Source organism: Delphinapterus leucas, chromosome 14, assembly GCF_059928025.1.
Source record: "Delphinapterus leucas isolate spDelLeu-1000000601 "Yukka" chromosome 14, BTC_Dleu_Yukka2, whole genome shotgun sequence".
NCBI lineage: Eukaryota > Metazoa > Chordata > Mammalia > Artiodactyla > Monodontidae > Delphinapterus > Delphinapterus leucas.
The window spans coordinates 46,878,042-46,890,711 of NC_143142.1; the positions used below are offsets into that span (position 1 = coordinate 46,878,042).

The 12,670-nt window shown below is 41.7% G+C and overlaps 1 protein-coding gene across 4 annotated transcripts in view; it reads left to right on the top strand.

Moving 5' to 3' along the window:
• Positions 1–12,670, top strand: part of RNF125 (ring finger protein 125) — a 64,797-nt gene that overhangs the window by 19,686 nt on the left and 32,441 nt on the right. The gene's annotated exons all lie outside the window — the stretch shown is intronic.

The window sequence follows — 12,670 nt, forward strand, 5'->3', positions numbered from 1 at the left end:
GGTTGGATCTGTGAGTTTGTGTTCTATTTGCTTAAAAGCTTTCTTCCCGTGGATGCGTGGGTGTGTGACTGTGTGGGTGAGATTGGTGGGGGGCGGGCGGGGGAGGGGATTGCATAGAGCATGAGTGGAAACCCACTTAATGTCTTCTCTGGACCGCCGACTAACTAGTTTGATGAAGCCCCGAGGCAGTAAGTGCTTTCTGGCTTACCAGGAAAAAAGAAGTATCATAAATCATGAATGCAAGTGCACAAACCGTCTTTAAAAGGACTTAGGTGGTCCTTGACACCTATAGCCTAGTATCTGAGAAGCAGTTTTCAATACTGAAAAGCCCCCCAGAGAGCCAGGGAGAAAAATCTGCAGCCCACACAATGTTTAAAGAAAAAGTGTCCCTGGGCATTCTTTTGTGGCCATATTTTCAGGGCCTGTTGTTTCAGCTCTGTAAACTCAAGGCTAATTTAGCTCCTGTCTGATTACTGACGTTGTTTCCCAGCTGTCCAGATGTAGCTCATTGACGTAATTCCCCAAGGCCAAGATGGAAGCTAAGAAGTTATTGCGTTATATGAAATACATTGATTAGTTCAGAGCAGTAATAACCTCAGGATACCTAGCCTACATTTAAATTTAGTCTGTATTAGCATTAAAACTTTTAGGTTGCACCAAAGACACACAGTGGGCCTCAAGTCTTGGAAGATTTTCTTTTGTAGAACTGAACTGGGCAGCTTTGCTATTGGAGATTGTTATCTGATTGTTTTCCCTGGTTTGGATTTTGAATGCTATAACTTTGTGCAGTGTTTTGCTTCTGCTAAAGAGAAATATAAATTTGCAAAATGTTGAATCCTTTGTTTAATCTTTTTCTTTGTTAGACTGAATAGGAAACCAGCAACTGGAAAAATAGTCGTGAAGTAGCACAATAAGGGCTGGGCAAATTGCCTTCCCTCACTTTACTGTTCTTCGTTTTGACAAATCTATGTCCATTGTTCTGGCTGGGGGCAGAATTTCCATATTCCTACTTTTGGCAAATTTACTTGGGCCTCTTCCACTTTGTAAATGTTAACTGGAGTCCCTTCTGCTTTTGGGGATGGTGAGCCTTCCTAACACCGTTTGTACTTCCTAAATGAATTACTCTCTTCCATTGAACTTAAATTGGAAAATGAGGAAATGCAAATTAAACCTCTGTATTATCCCATACTTAAGCTAATTTCCAAACTTGCTGAACTAGGTTGTTTATGCTAATTTCTGTTTATAAACTAGTTTCAAGTCAAGCAAGTATAATATGGCAACATACCTTGAATGAATATGTATATATGTATTGTGATGCAGTAAAACTATTAGAGCTTCATAGCCACTAACCAGCTGTGTAATCACCACTTTGGTTAATCTTTTTGAATCTCAGCTTCTTCATTTGTAAAATAAGGTGAGTAATGGAATTTTTATGAGTATTTAAAGTGTAAAAGCAGCCCAAAATATAAGCTCAAAACGTTTCTTTTTTTGTTGTTGGTTAACTTTTATTGGAGTATAGTTGATTTACAATGTTGTGTTAGTTTCAGGTGTCAAAACATAGTTTCTATTTCCATCGAAGTCATTCTGTAAAGCAAGCAAAAACCCATGAACAGGTTTTATTTCTTTTTTAAAATAATTAATTAATTTACTTTTGGCTGTGCTGGGTCTTCGTTGCTGTGCGCGGGCTTTCCCTAGTTGCGGCGAGCGGGGGCTACTCTTCGTTGTGGTGCGCGGGCTTCTCATTCTGTTTTCATTGCGGAGCACAGGCTCTAGGTGCTCGGAGTTAGGGAGTTGTGGCTCTCGGGCTCTAGAGCGCAGGCTCAGTAGTTGTGGCGCACGGGCTTAGCTGCTCTGCGGCATGTGGGATCTTCTGGACCAGGGCTCGAACCCGTGTCCCTTGAGTTGGCAAATGGATTCTTAACCACTGTGCCACCAGGGAAGCCCCCAGATTTTATTTCTTATCTCTATGTTTCTTTTGGAATAAAACTGGGCCACAAAAGATAAGCCTATGACATTTCCAAGATGTCCCAGATAGCCTTACTTTTAGCTTAGTTCTTTTTTCATTTGGTGGATTTAATTTAAGAAGTTCCATTTTAGGGTTTCCCTGGTGGCGCAGTGGTTGGGAGTCCGCCTGCCAATGCAGGGGACACGGGTTCGCGCCCCGGTCCGGGAAAATCCCACATGCCGCGGAGCGGCTGGGCCCGTGAGCCATGGCCGCTGAGCCTGCGCATCCAGAGCCTGTGCTCCGCAGCGGGAGAGGCCACAACAGTGGGAGGCCCGCGTACCGCAAAAAAAAAAAAAAAAAAAAGTTCCATTTTAATGTCTGTTATTTCAAACTGATGTTATTCATATCTCAGTATCAGTTGTAAAAGTAGATTTGGGGAAAAAGACTTCCTACCTCTGCCTTTTTTCTATTACCAGTGAGTTGGGAAAACAGGGAGTAGGTGAGTTAAAACTGCATAAGGGAAGCTAAAACGGAATCTGATTTACATTTAAAAGAAATATTCAAGAAATTTGGTATGGTATATACCGAGGGAGACAAAAGTCGAAGACAGAGATATAGGGGGACAGAGTTTAGCTCAGGAGGAAGTTAATGAACTCACAATTAAGCCTGTTGAATGTACAGTAGTCTGATAGGGAGGCACCTAAATGGAAATGTCCCAAAGACACTGGGAAAGTGGGTTTAGGGACAGAGCTCAAGGCTGGAGCTAAGGGAGTTACCAGAAAGGGTCAAGAGGTTGAGCATGGGCCTAAGAGAGCTAAATACAAACCAGAGCAGACCATACAGTACAAAGAGCCACATCGCCATAGACCTGAGTTGGGTTGAGTTGCTCCAAGTCACAGAATTTGCCTAATTTTTTTAAATGAAACTGTTGAAGATAATTCTGAAGTGCTTTCTGGTAAATGGATTAAAACGTTACATTTGTGGTCAAGTATGAGCATCAAATTCATGGTTCTCTAAGTAGAGTCTGAGGGTTTCCTGATGTGTTTTAAACTGACCCAGAAATAGACATCAGTGCTTTCATTCTTTTTTTTTAATTTTAGTATATTTTATTTTATATTAAAATTTTTATTGAGGTAAAATTGACATATAATGTTATATTAGTTTCAGGTGTATGGTGTAATGATTCAATTTTTGTAAATATTGCAAAATGATCACCACCAAAAGTCTAGTTAACATCTGTCAGAATACATGGTTATAAAATTTTTCTTTCTTGTGATGATAACTTTTAAGATCTACTCTTTTTTTCCTAATTAATTAATTAGTTTATTTATTTATTTATTTTTGGCTGCGTTGGGTCTTCGTTGCTGCACGCGGGCTTTTTGTAGTTGGGGTGAGCGGGGGCTACTCCTCGTTGCAGTGCACAGGCTTCTCATTGCAGTGGCTTCTCTCGTTGCAGAGCATGGGCTCTAGGCACGCGGGCTTCAGTAGTTGTGGCACACGGGCTCAGTAGTTGTGGTGCATGGGCTTAGTTGCTCCGCGGCATGTGGGATCTTCCCAGACCAGGGATGGAACCGGTGTCCCCTGCAATGACAGGCGGATTCTTAACCACTGTGCCACCAGGGAAGTACCAAGATCTACTCTCTTAGCATCTTTCAAATAAGCAATACATTATTATTAACTATAGTCACCATGCTGTATATTACATCCCATGACTTACTTATTTTATAACTCAAAGTTTGTACCTTTTGACTCCCTTTACCCTTTTCACTTCCAAAGCCCACAGTACTTTCATTCTTACAGGAGGTATGCAATCCCAAAGACTTCTTTTTAACCTAAGAGTAAAGCTACTTATCCTATTATTTATTATAGATATTTATACATATTTTCTATCAGTGAGGATTCTCCAGAGAAACAACCAATAGATTATATATAAATATATGGAGAGAGAGAGAAAGAGAGATTGATATTAAGGAATTGATTTACATTATTGAGGATAATCGCTCTACTTGAAGTCAACTGATTATAGATGTTAACCACATCTACAAAATACCTTCACAGCAACATTTGCTTAAGTGTTGAATTAAACTGAGTACTATAGGCTGGCTAAGTTGATACATAAGACTAACCATCACATCTTTTCAACAGGCTTTTAAGGGTTATTAAAATCTGGTGATCAAAACCAAAAATTAGATCATTATCAGGCTTTACTAGAAGACACTTCAGAATTCTCTTAAGAAGCCTGACTATGAGGCAGCCATGCACACACCTACATGTTGCTCAAGCAGACGGTAGGAATCCACAGTTTTCTTAAAATTAAAATCATTGTTCGTTTAGCTTCATCATTATCATTTTAGTTTGCTGTGGGTTGTTTGGTTAGACCTACTATTGCACGGAGTGCATTCGTTTTTTGATCCAGCCAACGTGGCCTGCTCTGTGCTGAGCACACAGACACAAAGGCTTATCCTTTTGGAGTTTGCATTCTTATGAGGAAGATGGACAATAAACAAGATACAGGTGTTAAGTATGTAGTTTGTTATATAGTGTTAAGGATTAAAAAAATAAGACAAAGAAGTGAGATAGGGGGGCTTCCCTGGTGGCGCAGTGGTTGAGAGTCTGCCTGCCGATGCAGGGGACATGGGTTCGTGCCCCAGTCCGGGAAGATCCCACGTGCTGCGGAGCGGCTGGGCCCGTGAGCCATGGCCGCTGAGCCTGCGCGTCCGGAGCCTGTGCTCCGCAACGGGAGAGGCCACAACAGTGAGAGGCCCGCGTACCGCAAAAAGAAGTGAGGTAGGAAGTATATGGGAGTTGCAATATTAGGATATTTAGAGAAGTGCATCTTAAATTATCTGTTGTAAGGAACCTCTGAAGTGTTTTGTTTTAATTTCCAGCCCATCACAGACCAATAATTTTATAAAATAAAAAATGTGTTGTGGAAAAATGAAATTTAAAAATACCAAAGATAGGGAGTTCCCTGGCAGTCCAGTGGTTAGGACTCGGTGCTTTCAGTGCCGTGGCCCGGGTTCCGTCCCTGGTTGGGGAACTAAGATCCCACAAGCCATGAAGTGTGGCCAATAAAAAAAAAAAGATATATAAAATACAAGCCGTCATTTGAAAAATTGTTATTAGATTCAACAGCATAATATTACTCTGTCAGATTCCTATACAATTTTCTAAATATTACTCCTCTCAATTTCTATTCTTAATTAAGCATGGACTCTTAATAAACAGGGCCTGATTTTGTACAGTGTTGGTCCAGAGGAAAGCAGGAGGTGAGGAAGCTAGTTTGACTGGTGTGGGGACATTAAGAAGTTTGCCTTTTCCTCTGAGTGAGGATTTTGAGCAGATTCATGGCTTGAGCTGATTTTAAAGCATCTGTCGGGCTGCTGAGAATAGTCTGTAGAGGGAGGAGCAAGCTGAGGAGATTGAGTTCAGAGGCCACCGTAGTGATCCAGGTGGGAAAGGACGGGACCAGCATGGGGACTGTGGAGGTGGTGAGAATAGTAGGACTATAGAGATATCTTTGAAGGTGCCGGTAACACGATGGATTTGATGCGGAGTGTGGAAGAAAGTGAAGAATCAAGGGTGGCTGCAAAGTGCTTGGCCTTAGCGAAGGCTGGAGCCGCTCTAACTGAGATGGGAGAGACTAAGAGGACGGGATGAAGATCACGTTTAAGTCAAGAGTTCAGTTACTGACAAGCCAAGTTTCAGACAACCGAGTGGAGCTGTTGAGTGGACAATTGGATATGTGAGCTTGGAGTTCAGAGGAGGAGCTGGGCTGTAGGTAATAAACTTGGGAATCATAAACATATACTCAATATAAATCCATGGGACTGGATGAGCTCATCAAGGAGTTAAGTATAGTTAGAAAAGAATAGAGGTGCAAGGACTGAGCAGCGGCGCCCACCGATATTTAGAAGCTGGGACATGGGGACTTCCCCGGTGGTGCAGTGGTTGACTCCACACTCCCAGTGCAGGGGGCCCGGGTTCGATCCCTGGTCAGGGAACTAGATCCCACATGCATGCCGCAACTAAGAGTTCGCAGGCTGCAACTAAGAGTTTGCTGGCCGCAACTAAGGAGCCCGCCTGCCACAACTAAGACCCGCAACCAAATAAATAAATTAATTATTTTAAAAAGAAGAAGAAGAAGCTGGGACATGGAAGCCAGAAAAGCAGCAGCCAAAGGAGAGGAAGGAAACCCCCAGGTGTCCTGGAGGCTGACTGAGTGCAAGAAGTATTTTCCAGGGAAGAGCGACCCACTGAATCCAGTGCTGCTTTAAAGGTCAAGTATGTGATAGAGATGGAGAGTAGAGAAAGCCCTTTCATGAAGTTTAGAGGCAAAGGGAAGAGAGAAATTGGGCAATAGCTGGAAAAAGAAGTGGGATCAAGAGAATCTTCTTTTAAAAGAAGAATGGAATCTTTTGTATGCTGATGGAAATGAACCAATAGTGAGGGAAATTTTGATGCACAGGAGAGAAGAGAGAATTGCGGGGCTAGGATTTACAGTGGGGGGCTTGGCCTTAGGCAGGAGAATGGACAGTTCATCCATTTAAGAGGATGTAGAATATTAAATGGGCACAGATGCAATTAGTTGAATTGAAGTAGTGGGAGTTCATGGAAGGTTCCCATCTGATTGCAACTTACGTTGACATAATATTTGAACTGTGATTTGATTTTTTTTTGAAGTATAGTTGCTGTACAATATTATATGTTACAGGTGTATAATATAGTAATTCATAATTATTAAAGGTTATACTCCATTTAGTTATAAAATATTGGCTATATTCCCCGTTTTGTACAATATATCCTTGTAGCTTATTTTATACCTAATAGTTTGTACCTCTTAATCCCCTACCTCTAAAGTGCCCCTCCCCCTTCCCTCTCCCCACTGACAACCACTAGTTTGTTCTCTGTGAGTCTGTTTCTTTTTTGTTATATTCTCTAGTTTGTTGTATTTTTTAGATTCCACATGTGATATCATACAGTATCTGTCTTTTTCCGTCTGACTTATTTCACTTAGCATAACGCTCTCCAGGTCCATCCATGTTGCTGCAAACGGCAAAATTTTGTTCCTTTTCTATGGCTCAGTAGTAGTCCATTCCTTTTCTTCACCCATTCATCTGTTGATGGACACTTAGGTTGCTTCCATATCTTAGCTATTGTAAATAATGCTGTTATGAATGTTGGGGTGTGTGTATCTTTTCAAATTAGCGTTTTCATTTTTTTTCAGATATATCCCCAGGAGCGGAATTGCTGAGTCATAGGGTAGTTCTATTTTTAGTTTTTTGAGAAACTTTCATACCATTTTCTTACCGTGGCTGCACCAATCTACATTCTCACCAACAGTGTACGAGGGTTCCCTTTTCTCCACATCCTCTCCAACATTTGTTATCTGTGTTCTTTTTGATGATAGCCATTCTGACAGGTGTGAGGTGATATCTTGTGATTTTGATATGCATTTCCCTCATGATTAGCAATCTTGAGCATCCTTTCCTGTGCCTGTCGACCTGTGATTTGATTTTAAGATGAAATCATCCAGGCCCCTGATGCTAAAACAAATGTATATAGAATGCTTCCTCCTTCTAATGTACTTGGATAAGCATCACTTAAAATAGGATGATTGGAGTCTTTTGTACCATCAAGACCCAAAACTCTTGAGAGCCGTTGCTCTAATAAAGGAATGCTACTTTCCACGTTGCCACTCCTTTAAGGTCTGGCGCTTAGTAGGTGTTAAGTATTTTGAATTAATGAATGACTCTAAGACAAAATTTGCGGGACTCCCCTGGTGGTCCAGTGGTTAAGAATCCACCTTCCAATGCACGGGACGCAGGTTTGATCCCTGGTCGGGGAACTAAGATCCCACATGCGTGCCGCAACTACTGAGCCTGCACACCGCAACTACAGAAGCCACGTGCTCTGGAGCCCAGGTGCCACTACTGGAGGGAAGCCCAAGTGCTGCAACCAAGATCCTGTGCACTGCAATGAAAGATTCGTGCCTCAACTAAGACCCGATGCAGCCAAAACTAAATTAATTAATTAATTTAAAAATAATAAGAAGAAGACAAAATTTGGGGCTTCCCTGGTGGCGCAGTGGTTAAGAATCTGCCTGCCAATGCAGGGGACATGGACGGGTTCAAGCCCTGGTCTGGGAAGATCCCACATGCCGTGCAGCAACTAAGCCCGTGCACCACAACTACTGAGCCTGCGCTCTAGAGCCCACAAGCCACAACTACTGAAGCCCGTGTGCCTAGAGCCCATGTTCCGCAACAAGAGAAGCCACTGCAATGAGAAACCCGCGCACCAAAACAAAGAGCAGCCCCTGCTCGCCACAACTAGAGAAAGCCCACGTGCAGCAACGAAGACCCAATGCAGCCAAAAATAAATTTATTTAAAAAAAAAAAAGACAAAATTTGGATACTTTGGTGAGCACAACTTTGGACAACCATTTCATAGTGCCAGCCAGCTGGTGCTATGGAGTTTGAGTCATAGATAGGAGTCCCATGATAGTTTTTGAACTCCCTTTTATAGGGTTACTCATCTGTGCCTGTATTACCAAGAATTTTAGAAAGATGTAATGAGCTGGCCTGAAATTTGCCTCATCTGGTGGTTGGACTGCTCTGTGTTACTTAGCAACATTAGTGTTGTCGTAGGCACATTAAATATTAGTGATCTATTAAATTACATATTCTCCAGCAAACAGAACTTAAATAATGTAGCAGGCTGAGTTTTACATCGGGATTCTCTTTAGCACCTGACTACTGGTCCTAGGACCAGCAGCATTGCAGAGTCTCAGCCCCCAACTCAAATCTGCTGAATCGCAATCCGCATTTTCACAAGATGCCCATGTGATTTATATGCATTTTAAGATTTGAGAAGTACAGCCTCAGATAACCCTATTTGATTGACAGTAAGATACTGCAAGTTGAGGACAGTGTTTGAGGCACCCCTCTAAGACTGTAGATTAAAGGAAATAAAATTTTCCTTAGGGGGCTAAATATAAAAATCAACATGTAAAGGAGTGTAGAGATATGCAGAGTCAATTTTTGGAGGCCGAATGATTCCCAGGCTGGACTTTGAGCATGACCTAATTGAATACATGAACACCTCCAAGGAAATCTTGAGGGACAGTGGCTAAAGGCCTGTGCTCTAAGAATAGCTGCGCTTGGGACTGTCCAGGCTGATCGATCCATCATTGGATCACCGAAGAGGGAGACTGGTTGTGTGTGTATGTGTGTATTGTCCTATATTGGAGTATTTTAGCCCGATACTCTCATCCTCCCTTTGAATAACAATTGCAATTCCCCTTGTTCTATTTATATGTTCCAGCTCCCCAAGGGAGCCCAAGATTTTCATTCAGCTTCATATTGGCCTGCCCACAGTGAGGCAGCCCAGTGTTGAGAACATAACGAAAATGTCAGACCAACCACACGTTGCCAAGGGCTTCTTCCAGAACCACATTTAGGGACCACCTCTGGCTACTTATTTTGCCTGTCTAGCCCTAGGCCCCATGGAGTCCCTAATACAGCCCTTTCCTCTTTAATTCTCCTATACTTAGGGTGCAGTTTTCCCCCTTAAGATTGAGTGCATAACTTTACCCAGTGTCCTCAGCAACCCTTTCCCCATTTTCCTCCAATACCTTGCCTCCCTTTCCTTATATGAGTTTTATTGCTAACCACTTAATTAGAGAAACAGAAAGGGGTTAATGAGATAAACAATGGGGGTGGGATAATTAAGTTCCCAGCTGGTTTTAAAGTTCTTAGAGTCATTATCTGGTTCCTGATTGATGTCATTAGGAGCTGCAAACTCAGCAGGGGGGAGGCAAGGGGTGTGAGTGAGCAAGGAGGATGGGTATCTACAGGAAGGGGCACCGACCCATGTGGCCACGTGGGAAATGAGTGCAGAGTTGCAGGAGACTTAGCTCTTCAAAAGCCAGAAATTTGAATTTGTGTGTGAAATCTGATTTTAAAGCTATGACCACTTGTGCTTCCACTGCAGGGGGCACGGGTTCTATCCCTGGTCAGGGAACTAAGATCCCTCATGCCACAAGGCACGGCCAAAAAAAAAAAGGCAACGACAACTCATTCAGAATTTTTGAAAACATTAAATCGGTCTTTAAAAAACATGCAGTTGACTTCTATCTTTTCCCTACATTCTCCTAATTCTGATCATGTCTGTTGTGATTCGTCATTCTCAGCCACCTTATGGAGGGGGAGAGGGGGACAGACAAACAGGAATTTCTTATCCCTGGGGTTTGTGTTCATTTTTACCCCTTGGGTTCTTCCAGAAGGACACAACACTTATTTATTAATGGGAACATTGGGCCCTGCCCAGGAAATTCCCCTTTGGCCCATTCCTCATAACTGATTTAGTTATTTAAATCTACTGACCATTTACTGAGTAGCTACTCTCTACCTGGGTCTGTGTGGGAGGGACCCCTACAGGATTCTGAATGGTTCTGTGCTGTGTGTATTTCTGTGATTCTCATGCAGTGTTGTTGTTACTGACCTGTCGTCACTGGGGCATTTTTTGTTAAGTTGGGTTGCGTTTTTCAGCTTTATTGAGGTGATACAGTACATAATTGTATACAATCATATAACCACCACCACAAACAAGATCTAGAACAGTTAGTTCCATTACCCTAAGAAGTTCCCTCGAATCCTTTACAATCAATCCACTCCCCAAACTCCTGGGCCCCAGGCAACCCCATCAGCTTTCTGTCACTGAGCTTTGGAGTCATACAGTAAATAGTCTTGTATTTGACTTCTTTCACTTGGCATAATGGGGCATATATTTGTTGTCATTTGGTATATTGTAAGCCCTTTTGCCTCTGCTTCCCAAATCAATCCTAAATCTGTCTGTCCACTTACACTGTCTACTGCTCCTTTTCTGGGCTAAGCCACCATCCTCTCTTGAACCAACGCTTACAATGGAATTAACACTGGACTCTGAGCCGTGACTCTCGTACCTCTGTAATCCATTCTTCACCCAGGAGCCAGTGATCTATATAATGTAAATCAAGTCGTATCACTCTCCCTCTTAAGACCCTCCGGTGCCTTCCCATCACGCTTAGCTCTGGCTTTGTGGTTGGTCTCCTACCTACCTTCCTGTCCCACATATTGCCAATTACCCTCCCCTGGGCCCCCTGCATTTCAACCACGCTGGTACCTCAGCAAAATGGTCCCTGTTTTCAGCTGGGAAAACCATTCCCAGATCTTCCCAAGACTGATGCCTTCAAATGTCATCTGAGGGACCACCCATCTCACTGCTCCCTCTGCCCCACCCACTCAATTTTTGTTGTCAACTGTTTTATTCTTCTCAGAGCATTTATCATTTGCCAGTCTTTTCGTTTACCTTCTCATTTCCTCTCTCCTCCTTCTAGAACTCTTGAGAGCAGGGACCTTGGGCACTGCCATGGTTTCAGCTCTGGCATGTCAAACATTGGCAATCATAAGCTATTAGTGAAAATTTCCTTAGTGAATGCATGCTTGTATGGTTGGGTGTGGGGAGACTTGTACATGTTTTATAAATCTTCATTATAACCATGCAATAACTGTTCTTGCTAAAAGCCACATGAATTCATTTTTTTACAGTTCTGTTTTCTCTCCCTTCAGCCTTATATCATCTTTCAAATTGTTCTGTGCTCTTTAAATTTATTTTAAAAATCATAAATGCAAAGTAATCTTTTCCTCACACTGAATTTGGATGCTCTTAAAAATATCATTTTTAAAAATATTTTTCTTTTCAAATCACATTCTATTAAGTATTTCAGGTCTCTCATCCTCCAAGCATTTCCCTTCCCGGTTTTCCAACTAAATTTTTCTGAAAAGTAGAGAAAATTTAAGTCATAGTAAGGTGGTTAATTTTCCCTAACATTTTATTATGAAAAATGTCAAATATACAGCTAAGTTGAAAGAATTGTACAGTGAACAACCATATATCCATACCTATTTCTACAATTGTTAATTTTACCGTATTTGCTTTTACCTCTCACTTTATCACATACCTATCCATCCATCAATCCATCTTATTTTTTTGATGCATTTTAGAGTAGGTTACAAACATCAGCACACTCTACCCCTTCTCATATCAGCATGCATAATATTAACCAGAGTTCACAATTTGTTTATGGGATTTGCTAAAGGTAAATTACACATAGAGTGAAATGCATACATCCTAGGTATAACATTTGCAGAGCTTTGACCAATGTTTAGCCCAAACCCCTAACAAGATATAGAATAGTCTCATTACCCCCCATATGGTTCCCTTATGCCCCTTCCCAGCCATCCCCGTCCGTGTACCCCCATAGGCAATCACTGTTGTGTTATTTTTTTCCCTATCATAGATCAGTTTTGCCTATTCAAAAATTTCAAATAAGTGGAATTACACAAGATGTACTTTCTTGTGCCTGGCTTCTTTTTTTAAAATTGATCTTATTGAAGTATAGTTGAATTACAATGTTGTGTTAGTTTCTGGTGTACGGCAAAGTGATTCAGTTACATATATTTATATTTATATATATTCTTTTTCATATTCTTTTCCATTATAGTTTATTACAGGATATTGAATACAGTTCCGTGTGCTATACAGTAGGACCTTGTTGCTTATCCATTCTGTATATAATAGTTTGCATCTGCTAATCCCAAACTCCCAATCCATCCCTTCCCCACATCCCATCCCCCTTGGCAACCACAAGTCTGTTCTCTATGTCTGTGAGTCTGTTTCTGTTTT